The 12,411-nt window shown below is 42.1% G+C and overlaps 1 protein-coding gene across 4 annotated transcripts in view; it reads right to left on the reverse strand.

Annotated features, from left to right (window-relative positions):
- Positions 1-12,411, reverse strand: part of SHROOM4 (shroom family member 4) — a 140,797-nt gene that overhangs the window by 81,342 nt on the left and 47,044 nt on the right. The window contains exon 1 of one of the 4 annotated variants that reach the window (XM_044306644.1): positions 718-903. The exons of the other annotated variants lie outside the window; for them this stretch is intronic. The gene's annotated coding sequence lies outside the window, so the exon portion shown is untranslated. Of the gene's footprint in view, positions 1-717; positions 904-12,411 lie in introns of those variants that run through there. 4 annotated transcript variants of the gene reach the window in all.

Here is a 12,411-nt window from a genome sequence, read left to right on the forward strand (position 1 = left end):
GATGAACATTATAAAGGGGGAAAAAAAAATTAAATACCCAACTCAGCCCCCTTGCCCCTCTTCCCAAAAAATAACTGAATAAATAGTGTATGTATCCCAAAATGATATCAATAAAAACTTCAGCTGACCCTGCAAAAAATACAAGCCTCATACAGTTCTGTAGATGGAAATAAAATAAACAAGTCATTGCTGCCAAAAGATGGCGACAGAACAAATTTTTTCAGTTTTTCAGTAGTAAACAATAAAAATATATATAAATTAGGTATTGCTGTAACTATACCAACCCGTACAATAAATATAACATAACATTTTTAGTGCACTAGGAACAATATAAAAATAATGCCCACAAATCAATGTTGCAATTACTTTTCTTTTTCAGTTTAATCCCATAAACTTTTTTTTTTTTTTACCATTTTCAATGTTAATGGTAAATTAAATGGCGCCATTAAAAAAAGATGAGGGCTTGTTTTCTATGTGAATGGAAAAGTGTAAGGGAAAAAAAAAAAAAAAAAAAAAAAGGGGCTATGGCTCTTGAAGTGGGGAGGAAAAAAAAAACGCACGAAAATTGGCTTAGGCAGGAAGGGGGTTGAATATTGTTCATTGTTAAATTATAAAAAATCCAAAAAGACATAGTAAAAAGTATAACAGAAATGAAAACTGAAAAGTATGTGTAAATATTCAGATTTTTTTCCTGTCCAGAGAATATTTGTTACTTACCTAGCACATATGAAGAAGGTTCGAAAGTCGGAGATTGTAATTCATTTCATTCTAACTACAGATCCTAATTTTCTAAAGAAATAATAATATCTGCCACAGACAGAAATCCAGAACACACTTTTTATGAGAGGAAAATGAGAGAATGTTTCCAGTGACTAAGGAAGAAGGAGGTGAACCTGTATTTAACTGGACAGAAAGGGCTGAAGATGTGACCTATAAAAGGAGGGTCCTAATATACAGAGTAATGATGCATTTGAACCCCTCCCAGACATTCCTAAACCTTTCAGGAAAAGCAAAGGAAACAAAAGAAAACAGAGATAAGAAAGGAACAGTAACCAACAGCTATACTTCCTACACAAATACTATCACCAAGGATATACTTGCAGAACACCCAAAACAAGATAACCATGCTTAGACTAATCCCTTCCTAAATATTGTTGCCAGTACCTAATTGAATTTGGTATAATAAATATCTATCCCCAAAACCGTCAGTATCAAAGCCTGCATTCCATTGGCTTCCTCTCCTCTGTCTGGCATAGGAAATCACTTGCAATTTTTCAGGCTAGCAGGAAGCAAGTTGATCCAACAAATAATACTGCATTTATTTATACAGGGAGCTCTTGAGAGGAAAAAAGTCATAGGACAATACAAAGCACAGCCACACCTAGATGTTTCTGAGAGCTGGAATCAGTGCAAACCCATGTTTTTGTAGAACGTATTCACAAAGCCATTAGACAAGTTAGTGGTGAGAGAAAACATAAACATTCTCAAAAGGGAGCATTACAGGAGTTGTCCAAGCTACAGGTCCTGATGAGCTCACCTCGGGATAGGTCATCAAGGTTAGGTTGGTGGGGGTCCAACACCCAGCACCTCAGCTGATCAGATGTTTCAGGCCGCCGCCAGCGCTAGGAACCTTAAGCAGAAGGCTCCGTAGACTGTGCCATCATACTGCATCTCAGCTCTCCTCCACTTGGTATAGCCACTATATAGTGTACAGAGCGGTCTGCTTCCAACTACACAAACTATGGCTGATCGGTGGAGGGTGCTGGATGTTGGATGCCTACTGATCTGATAATGGGACCTTAGCTAAAGTATGGTGGCACCAGAAACTACACAGTGGACAGAGCCTCACATTCACCATATAGTTTTCAAAGATGGAAGCTGCACTGATATATTGATGACCCATCCTGAGGATAGGTCAGCAATATCTAAGTGTCCAAGAAAACTAGTGACTTAGTCCATGGGCAAGTGTCACATTATTATTCTGGTCAATTATACCTCATTTCAAGGTTGTATTCTACACTGCGCACCACAGGGATTGAGAAGAAAAAAAACACAGATAACCTGAATAAGCGGTTACTTGGACTTTAAGCAATATCAGAAATGTGAGTCCATGCCCACCAGCATCTCCATCATCGCTGAAGTATTCAATTCTTCTCACTGCTTCAGGCCGCTTGCACCTCTCCCTGCCTCCATCCTCCTGTTACATGCTCCAATAGGGCGTACATGTGCTCTTCCCAGCTCCTGTGCCTCATTGGGCTAATCTGTCATCAACCAGTGAAAGCAATCTCTGGGATATATATGGCACCTTCTGCTTTGTGCAAAAAGCTTCATATCCTGCCTAGTCCTGCAAAGACGTGCTTTTTTCTATCCTAGACTTGTGTACCTGAACTTTGCCTGTTTACTGTATTGACTCTGTGCCAACTGTCTTAACCTTTTGCCCGTTTACCATATTGTGGTACTGTAGGAATGCTCCCTGTCCTAACCTTGGCAATCCCTCTGACTACACTTCTGTTTGTCCCATTGAAGCCGCATACCGGTATCTTTTGTTCCGCCTGGGTCAGCATCTTCTAAACAAAGATTATTCCTAAAGGTAGATGCTTAGTTGTCCTTGCAGCAGAGTCCAGAATTCGTATGGAGGCCAAAATCCATCCAGTGGCTTATTGGATCCACACTCCCTGTGTTAGGCCTCTTGCACACGAACGTATGCTCTCCGAGACATACAGTCCATGAGCGGGCCATATATCCCGGAGCGGCATTGATTCTGTGCACGGGAGCGCACAGCATCATAGATTACTATGATGTTGTGCACGTCGGGCCACCCGGGGGCTATTGTCCTGCACTCATATGATCTTATGAGCGCGGGACAATAGCCCAGAGGGCGGCCCGATGTGCACAGCATCATAGTAATCTATGATGCTGTGTACTCCTGTGCGCACAATCAATGCCGCTCCAAGATATATGGCCCGCTCACAGACTGTATGTCTCGGAGGGCATATGTTCGTGCACAAGAGGCCTTAGGCTACTTTCACACTGGCGTTTCACTTTTCAGTTATTGAGATCCGGCAGAGGATTTCAATACCAGAGAAAAAAAAAAAAGTTTTGTCCCCATTCATTGTCAATGGGGACAAAACTGAACAGAACAGAGTGCTTCAAAATGCATTTCGTTCCGTTTGATTGTGTTCCAAAAACTGAGAGCAAACCGCAACTCTTCTTTCCGTCATAGGATGCGGAGCAAAGCGGATCCAGCATGACACATAATGCAAGTCAATGGTGCTGCATCCATTTTCTTAAAAACGGATCCACCCCCCATTGACTTTCAATGGTGTTCATGACGGATCAGTCCTTGCTATGTTAAAGATAACACAACCGGATCCTTTAATAACGGATGCAGATGGTTGTATTATCAGTAACTGAAGCGTTTTTGCTGAGCCCTGCCGGATCAGGCAAAAAAAGCAAGTGTGAAAGTAGTCTTACACCATTTTGTCTTTTGTTTTAACACTTTCATGTAAGAAACTTAGAATGCCCCATGTTATTTTTTTTTTCTATTTTTTAACAAAATGTGAAAGCATGAACAACTAAAATGAAACTCTACGTGGTTTACACATACTATCACAGGCGCAATAAATAACAAAAAAGCACACAAAAAAAATGACAATTCTGAGGTGTCAAACTGTAACATTTAGAGGCCATGGGCACTTTTGGGGAGATAATAATAATATAATATTATAATTGTAGTATACTTACCTTGGGCTAAAATATTTTTCAATGGATTTTCAATGGCTAGAATTAGTGGGGCCCCAAATTAGATATCGTAACACACCTCACATTTAGTCAGTTCAAGTGGCTGTATGCCATATTGCTAAGGTCTCTACCCCCAAAAATATATGTATACACAGATAGTTGTCAAATATTATCACTGTACAGGGACCAAATATTTGCACCATACAGTGGTTAAATATTATCATTAGGGATGAGTGATTGATATTTTAAAAATCGTTTTGGTTGCTGTTGTGGTATTTACTGAATTGCGTTATGGATTCTGTTACCACGGACCATAACGCAATTCCATGACGGAATGCTTTTATTGGCTCCTCTGCCCCACTATTCAGCCTCATAGGCTGAAGGCCGCTATGTCTAAGGCATATGAGGCAGTGGTACGATGCAGGAGGGTCTTGATGACATCGTAACCTCCTGCATCGGGTCACAATCGGCATGAAGATGTCATCACACTGCAGGACATTGCAATAACATTCCCATCCATCTGTGTCAAGCCATTTTTTGTGTACACTACAGTGGAGGGATTGTGCCATTATACATCCAGAGGCAACTATTTGAAGCCGCTACTGGGGGCGTTATATGTAAGGAGGTCCCTACTGGGGGCGTTATATGTAAAGAGGTCCCTACTGGGGGCGTTATATGTAAAGAGGTCACTTCTGGGGGCTTTATATGTAAGGGAGACAACCCCTTTAAGGATGGAGTACGCAGTTTGACACCACAGGTAATTTGCTGAAATTGATGCACCAGCGGCAGTACAAAATGAGAACTGCAAGAATGAATGATTTTTAAGCAGGCGTTTGCTCGTTCATCGGGTAATTGTCAGCAGTATTACACAGGCAGATCATCTCTAACGAGTGTTCCTGACAATCGCCTGGTGTAATACAGGCTTAAGTAACAGCCAGGCGCCTGCCAATAAGCGGGTAAGCACAGCTACTGTGCCTGCGGTCAGCATTTTGTACATGTACGGTGCAGGTTGGGAAGGGGTTAAACTGACCCACCAGTCAGGAGCTGAAAATGATATGTAAATAAGTAACTAGAGGGGATCATTTCCTGTTAGTTGTTTTCCCCAGATCTTGATGCTTGGCTGCGTTTAGCTCAGCTCCATTAAGAAAAAGCAGTGCTCTATAACTGCAGTTTAGCTAGTTACCCCCGCTGCTGCTCACCCAGATTTTACACACACATACACACACACAGTAAAATGGTCAAACGCAAATGCATTTTGCCATAGCGCATAGTTATTAGTTTTAGTGTGTGAAAGTTATTTTATTGGTATTGTTAGTGTATAGCCCTATGTGAATTGTATTACCATCTGTATGTTTTTTGTTTATACACTTTTTCTTTTACATCGAAAGGAAAAAAAAAAAGGTTGTATTAGTAATAATCAGAATGGCAGAGTGTTTGGTGTGTGTAATATATACATAGGTGTTCTTCTCAAAAAACACACATATGGATATTTGGATTTGTATAAAATAAAATGGTGCATAGATCTTTCATGGCTGAAGAGGCGTATGCTTTTGTTGTTCCTCGAGTGAGGAAAGTTGTAGGGATGAGTCCGGTTCAAAGCATGAACCCATTGACTGCAGCAACACATTGACTGCAAGCTCTGGTGGCTCTGATCGTGACACCCACATGCCACAAAAAAATCCAGAGATGGCAGCAGAGTTTAGTCGCCAGTGATGAGGAATGTTTGGCGAGTACCAGCCGTGATGTGCCCAGGCCATCCTACTGGTCCACAAATCCCATACATCATATGCCAATTTTTACGTCTGTGATGGCTAGGTCACGTTTCCAAATTATGTTGAGATTTTTACATGTCAATGATAATTCCCTTTGTCGCAGCAACAATCTAGCTGGGCAAGACTTTACAAACTGAGGGCCCTCGTCTCATACCTTAATGGGAAATTTAGAGAAATGTATACCCCCAAGAAAAATGTTGCAGTTGTTGAATCCCTGATCCACTTTATTGGACGACTGACGTTCAAACAGTACAAGATGTATAAGTGGTACCGGCTACACTTATACATTTAGGGTGTACGAAGGAAAGGACCACCTGTTGGATCCCCCTGATTGCCCATCCCATATGGGCACGAATGGGAGCATTTTATTAGATCTAATAAATCCATTACTAAAGACAAGGCTATCATCTGTATGTGGACAACTACTATACAAGTATTCCACTGTTCAGACACCTGTATGAGAGGGGTACTGTGTCCTGACAATTAGAAAAAGAGGGGTTTCCAACAGTCAGTTGTCAATAAAAATCTAAAGAGAGGAGAATCAGCGTTTCTGGCCTGCTCACAATTGCTGGCTGTGAAATACAGAGCTAAGAAAAATGTTTTCCTACTCCGCACAATCCATGACAATTCCATCGTCCCAGTACGTCTAAGGCCTCATGCATACGAACGTTGTTGTTTTTCCCCCCCCCGTTTACAGAACCATTAATTTCAATGGGCCCGAAAAAAAACAGAATGTACTCCATATACATTCCATTTCCATTTTTCCGTTAAAAGATAGAACATGTCCTATCATTGTCCGCATAACAGACAAGGATAGTACTGTTCTATTAGGGGGGGTGTCATCCGTATTTTTGAAGATCTGTTTTTTGGGGACCGCAGAATACTGAAAAAGCCATACGGTCGTGTGCAATAGGCCTAAGTTGACCCTGGAAAAAACCCTAAAAGTGGCCTCATATACCTCAGTGCAACACAAAATACTGCCTAGATTAATTAATGATGAGAGCATCAGATCTTTTTGTACCTGGGTTTTGGCCAAGAGGAGGGTTTAGGTGGCCCTCTAGGCATTGGCCCACTGGGAAATTTTCCTGTAGGGTCTATGCTATTGTAACCCATGTCATTGGATTACCATTGCTTTACTTCTGTCTGATTCTGTCTAAAAAGGTGGAGAGAAAAGTCCTGCTGGACAAAAACAAAACAAAAAAGCAGGCTCCAGAAAGTACCCCATTATATATAATGGAATGTGTTAAGGTTCAGCTAAATTATGTGCTGGATCAGGCACTGCGGTTATTTTCAGTGCTCGGTTTCAAATAGTCCTTGTTAACATATTGATGACTTATCCTCAGTATAGGTCCTCAAAATCAGATTGGTGGGGTCGGATTTCGCGCAACTTCAATAACTCCACCAATCCACCATTTGAAGAGGGTGTGGCGCTTGAGTGGTGATGAATTACAAGTGAATGGGAGGCAGAGTTGTAGTTACACTACACCATCGTTACGATCTAGAGTCTAGACAGTGAAGAGACCACAGTGCTCGCATGAGCGTCGCTGCCTGCTTAAAACAATGTCAAGACATGGATGGCTAGGCCTATTAAGTTAACTTACAGCATTGCTAAGTGATCACGTGTGCCAAGGGTGGCCACTCAGGCCAACCTTAAAAGACGACTTTAAAACCCAGCCCCCCGGCTCCACTAAGCCACACCCCGACCAGTTAAGCCACGCCCCTCCCACTCCCCAGCCAACAGGGATTTAAAAAAAAAATCAAGGTAAAATCAACTTTATGTCAGCTGCAGGGGTGGGAGGGAGGGGGAGGTGTTCAAAAGGACATCCCTGCACAAGTCTAGGCCCTGCGCCGGGCGGAGGACAGGGTGTCTGAAAGCTGGACTGTCTGGCCTAAAACCAGACCTCTGGCCATCCTATGTGTGCCAATAGTAATGAGGCAGGAGTAGCTTCTTTCTTCAGACCGCATAACCTGGTAGGGTTATTAAGGAGGCAGTACCAAAGAAATCATAAAAATAGCTGCTTGTGTGAAGAGCTTGTGTGCTTGTGTGAACTATATGTAGAAATAGGATGGGGTATATAAAAATTGCCCTAAACGAATCATTAAATATATCATACCAAAATTATGCCTACTGAACAATACAAAATACCAAAAGTGTATAAAATACATAAAAACCTAATCAAAATTAGACTGAATGCACATGGATAGGTACCAAATGCCAATTCCTGTACATAACATATAGTAATATGGGGGGCCAGTTGGGTGAATTATTATAGAGAAATGCATCCGACACCCTTAACACTTTTCAAAAAAATGGGCTGAGCGTGGGCAGAGGAGGCAGACCTGGGTAGAAACCCCAGCAGCCCGACTCATTTAAAGGGGTTTTCCGAGACTTTTATAATGATTGGTTGGGGTCCAACGCCTGGGACCCCCGCAAATCAGCTGTTTGAGAAGGTACCAGCGCTCAAAATAGACTTCTCTTAGCTAACCAAGCACAGCAATGTATATTGTACCATACAGCTGTGCTTGGTATTGCAGCCCAATTCACTTCAGTGGGGCTGAGCTGCTCCTAGGCCATGTGACCAAAGAACGTGACATCACATGGCCTAGGTTATGTTGCGAGAAGATAGCGGCACTACTGCGAGCATCAATGCCTTCTAAATCAGCCGATAGATAGGGTTCCTGGTGTCGAACCTCACTCAAAGTCTCGGAAAACCCCCTTTAACACGTGTGCCAGAAAATTGGCACACATTACACCAGAAATCTACTCCTGCTCCTTGCTCTGGCGCCTCTTAATAAACTGGTCAGATCTTCCTCCAGATGGGCCTTTACTAAGACTGGCCTTTGAAACACTGGCTTTTAGTAAATGACCTCCAGTATGCCAGTTTGACTCAGCCCATTTAGCAACGCTGTAAAATTTTCTAGTTATTTATTCCTTTTACGCTACTGACATCTAGTGGGCAATTTAAAAACATTGAAGGCTAAGGGTTCAGAAAAAAAAAAACAAAGATTACAAAGAGCTCAATATAAAATGTAAAAAAGTAAAAAAAAAAATAAAAAAAAGAAGATATAAAGTTGGCTAAATTAACCACAGTAAAACAAGTTTCAGGCAACATTTAAATAAATCCGAAAAACATTTACCAAGATATAAATGCGCCCCCCCCCCCCAAAAAAAAAAAGAGGAATGTGGAGTTATGATTTTATTCCTGCAGGAGTGGGCAGAGGAAATCAAACTCCACAGGGAGGTGGCTTCAAAGCACGGTCAGGTGTTTACAGCTCACACCTCACGTGTGCATGGAGGTTAACTTATCCTACAGGGAAAAAAAACTGTAGGGGTCTCAGCTAATTACCCAGATTACTCAAATCCATCAGATATCATGAAACTGGGTGTTTATAAGGAATTATGAATGGCCCGACCATCACAGGCATAAATCGGTTTTATATCTGTGTCCCTGGGACCAAGGCGGAAGTGCCCCTGGTCGTTGTTTGGGGGTCAGGTGCCAGGAAGGGGAAATACAGAGATCTCCCAGCAGGAACCTAATAACGGCGCCATGTTTGGTCTTCACCTGTCGCCGAAAACAAGGCGGATCCGTTGGTCCCAGAACCATCTCCCTGTGACCTTCTGGTCTGGGGCTATGGGCCATAATGGGTTTTATGGATCTTTGGCTACCAGGACAAGGAAGGGAGGGTGGACTCCTCCCAGAGGGAGGGAAGGGAGTGACCGACTACAGGTGAAAAAGCCCATGCAGGCCAGAGGCCAGCGTCTTTCTCCGAAGGGGGGTCACGAGTAATGTGTTTGGAGTGACAGTGGACCAACTGCTGACATCACTGCCCCTGTGACTACAGCCAAGCATTACAGCAGACCAGAATTAATCATAGCCCAAAGGACGACGCATCCATTTGGTAACTGACCCTTGCTCTGTTTAACTCTGTTGTATCATACCACCTGTATTTACCACTCAGACCACTGTATATATTCTCTGTGTATATCGTGTATGGTCTAGTGCACCCTTAAGGCAATTAAATATATAATTTAATCTTGTGCTGTCCTTGTATCTCGATCACAAATCACCACGTCTGTGTTTTGTATCAGCTATATGCCATTTCTCACTCTAAATAATCCGATTAGCGGATCGGGATTATATCAAACAAGGAACTGGTGGCAGTCTACCGAGCTGGCAGGGCGATGTTTCACTGGGGCAGTCAAAAGGCCCTCTCAGCTTGTCAGAGTTGTAAGCGACCACCCTCTCTCACTGCCCGTGCCTCCCTGGACAGGAGGTGTCTGTGTAAACTGTACCAAGCTGGCCTTACGTGCTCCGAGGGAGGGCATGACGTCGCGTCTTGGGAACGAGTGACTAAACCGCATCTCGTGAGCTTGACGTAGTTTACGTCAGGTGGGGTCGCGAGGGAGGGGGGGGATTCGTCACAGAAACAAAATACTGGCCCTCTAAAATGCAACTATAGTAAAATAACGGTAGATTATATGAATTCTCTTGAACTCGATTACACCTAGATGTGCCATGTGAGTTCTGTAGGATTTGTTTAACCTCGAGCTCTGAGAAGGAACAACCCAGTTCGCTTTCCCATTGTGAAAGATAAATAGGTTTTGAGGGCATAGAGTTTTCCAAGATCTTTTTGTAGAGCAGGGAGATAAGACCCCTGCGCGAGTCCTAGATTCTAGAATCACCTCATACCAGGTGGGATCACTAACTATTTTGGCAGCCCTCAGAAATTTTAAACATAACATATGAAAGTCGCCATACTGAATGTTAGATCACTGCAGAATGTGGAAGGCATCCCGCAGTATCTCCAATGAGGGAACCAATTCCTCCTTCAGTAAAACTCCTACTATAACTTTACCCAGTGAAGGCCAAATCTCCGAATCATCCTTATAGTCGCTCTGTATTAAGTAGGGAAGCAGCCTAGCAGGAGTGAAAGGAGAAGGAAAGCGAGTGAGCTGTAACAGGTTGCTAGGGCCTGCCATGTACAGTGGATATAAAAAGTCTACACACCCCTGTTAAAATGTCAGGTTTCTGTGAATTTTTTTTTTTTACAAAGATAGATCATTTCAGAACATTTTCCACCTTTAATGTGACCTATAAACTGTACCACTCAATTGAAAATAAAACTGAAATCTTTTAGGTAAAGGGAAGAAAAAAAAATATATCAAAAATAAAATAATATTGTTGCATAAGTGTGCACACCCTTAAAACTAATACTTTGTTGAAGCACCTTTTGATTTTATTACAGCACTCAGTCTTTTTGGGTATGAGTCTATCAGCATGGCACATTTTGACTTGGCAAGATTTACCCACTCTTTGCAAAAACACTCAAAATCTTTCAGATTGCAAGGGCATCTCCTGTGCACAGCCCTCTTCAGATCACCCCACAGATTTTCAATCAGATTCAGGTTTGGGCTCTGGCTGGGTCATTCCAAAACTTGAATCTTCTTCTGGAGAAGCCATTCCTTTGTTGATTTGGATGTATGCTTTGGGTCATTGTCATTCTGAAAGATGAAGTTCCTCTTCATGTTAAGCTTTCTAGCAGAAGTCTGAAGGTTTTGTGCCAATATTGACTGGTATTTGGAACTGTTCATAATTCCCTCTAGCTTAACTAAGGCCCCAGTTTCAGCTGAAGAAAAACAGCCCTAAAGCATGATGCTGCCACCACCATGCTTCACTGTGGGTATGGTGTTCTTTTGGTGATGTGCAGTGTTTTTGTGCCAAACATATCTTTTGGAATTATAGCCAAAAAGTTCAACCTTGGTTTCGGACCCTAACACCTTTTCCCTCATGCTTTTGGGAGACTTCAGATGTGTTTTTGCAAAATGTAGCCTGGCTTCGATGTTTTTCTTCGTAAGAAAAGGCTTTCGTCTTGCCACTATACCCCATAGCCCAGACATATAAAGAATACGGGAGATTGTTGTCACATGTACCACACAGCCAGTACTTGCCAGATAATGTTGCTGTAGGCCTCTTGGTAGCCTCCCAAACCAGTTTTCTTCTCGTCTTTTCATCAATTTTGGAGGGACGTCCAATTCTTGGTAATGTCACTGTTGTGCCATATTTTCTCCACTTGATGATGACTGTCTTCACTGTGTTCCATGGTACATATAATGCCTTGGAAACTCTTTTGTACCCTTCTCCTGACTGGTACCTTTTAACAATGAGATCCCTCTGAAGCTCTCTGTGGACCATGGCTTTTGCTGTGGGATGCGACTAAGAAAATTTCAGGAAAGACCAACTAGAGAAGCTGAACTTTATTTGGGGTTAATCAGAGGCACTTTAAATGATGGCAGGTGTATGCTGACTCCTATTTAACAGGATTTTGAATGTGATTGCTTAATTCTGAACACAGCTACATCCCCAGTTATAAGAGGGTGTGCACACTTATGCAACCACATTATTTTAATTTTTTTTGTTTTCTTCCATCCACCTAAAAGATTTCAGTTTGTTTTTCAATTGAGTTGTACAGTTTATAGGTCACATTAAAGGTGGAAAACATTCTGAAATGATTTATCTTAAAGTACATTTAATCTTTTTTTATTAAATATCAAATAAAAATTGGTTCTCCACCACATTCAAAAATCAGGCTGGTGATGCGAGTTAGAATCTGGAATGAATATGTACCAGCTCTACAACACCCACACCTGACAAATATCTCAGTGAAGAGTATAGGGGCTGAAAAAGCCCACACATAAAGTGGCGTGAAGGGAGTCCAGGCCACTATACTGGGTCTGTACTACTACACTAAGTGACTCCAATGTAGATTGGAGTGAAAAGTACAACCACTGATGGTATGATTATGGACCCCCACCCCCACTAAGTAAGAGACTCAATATTGGTTTATTAAACTACTACTAAACATGCTCTGTATTGCTCAACGCGTTTCTCTGCCGCTA

The sequence above is a fragment of the Bufo gargarizans genome, chromosome 9 (assembly GCF_014858855.1).
Source record: "Bufo gargarizans isolate SCDJY-AF-19 chromosome 9, ASM1485885v1, whole genome shotgun sequence".
Classification (NCBI taxonomy): Eukaryota; Metazoa; Chordata; class Amphibia; order Anura; family Bufonidae; genus Bufo; species Bufo gargarizans.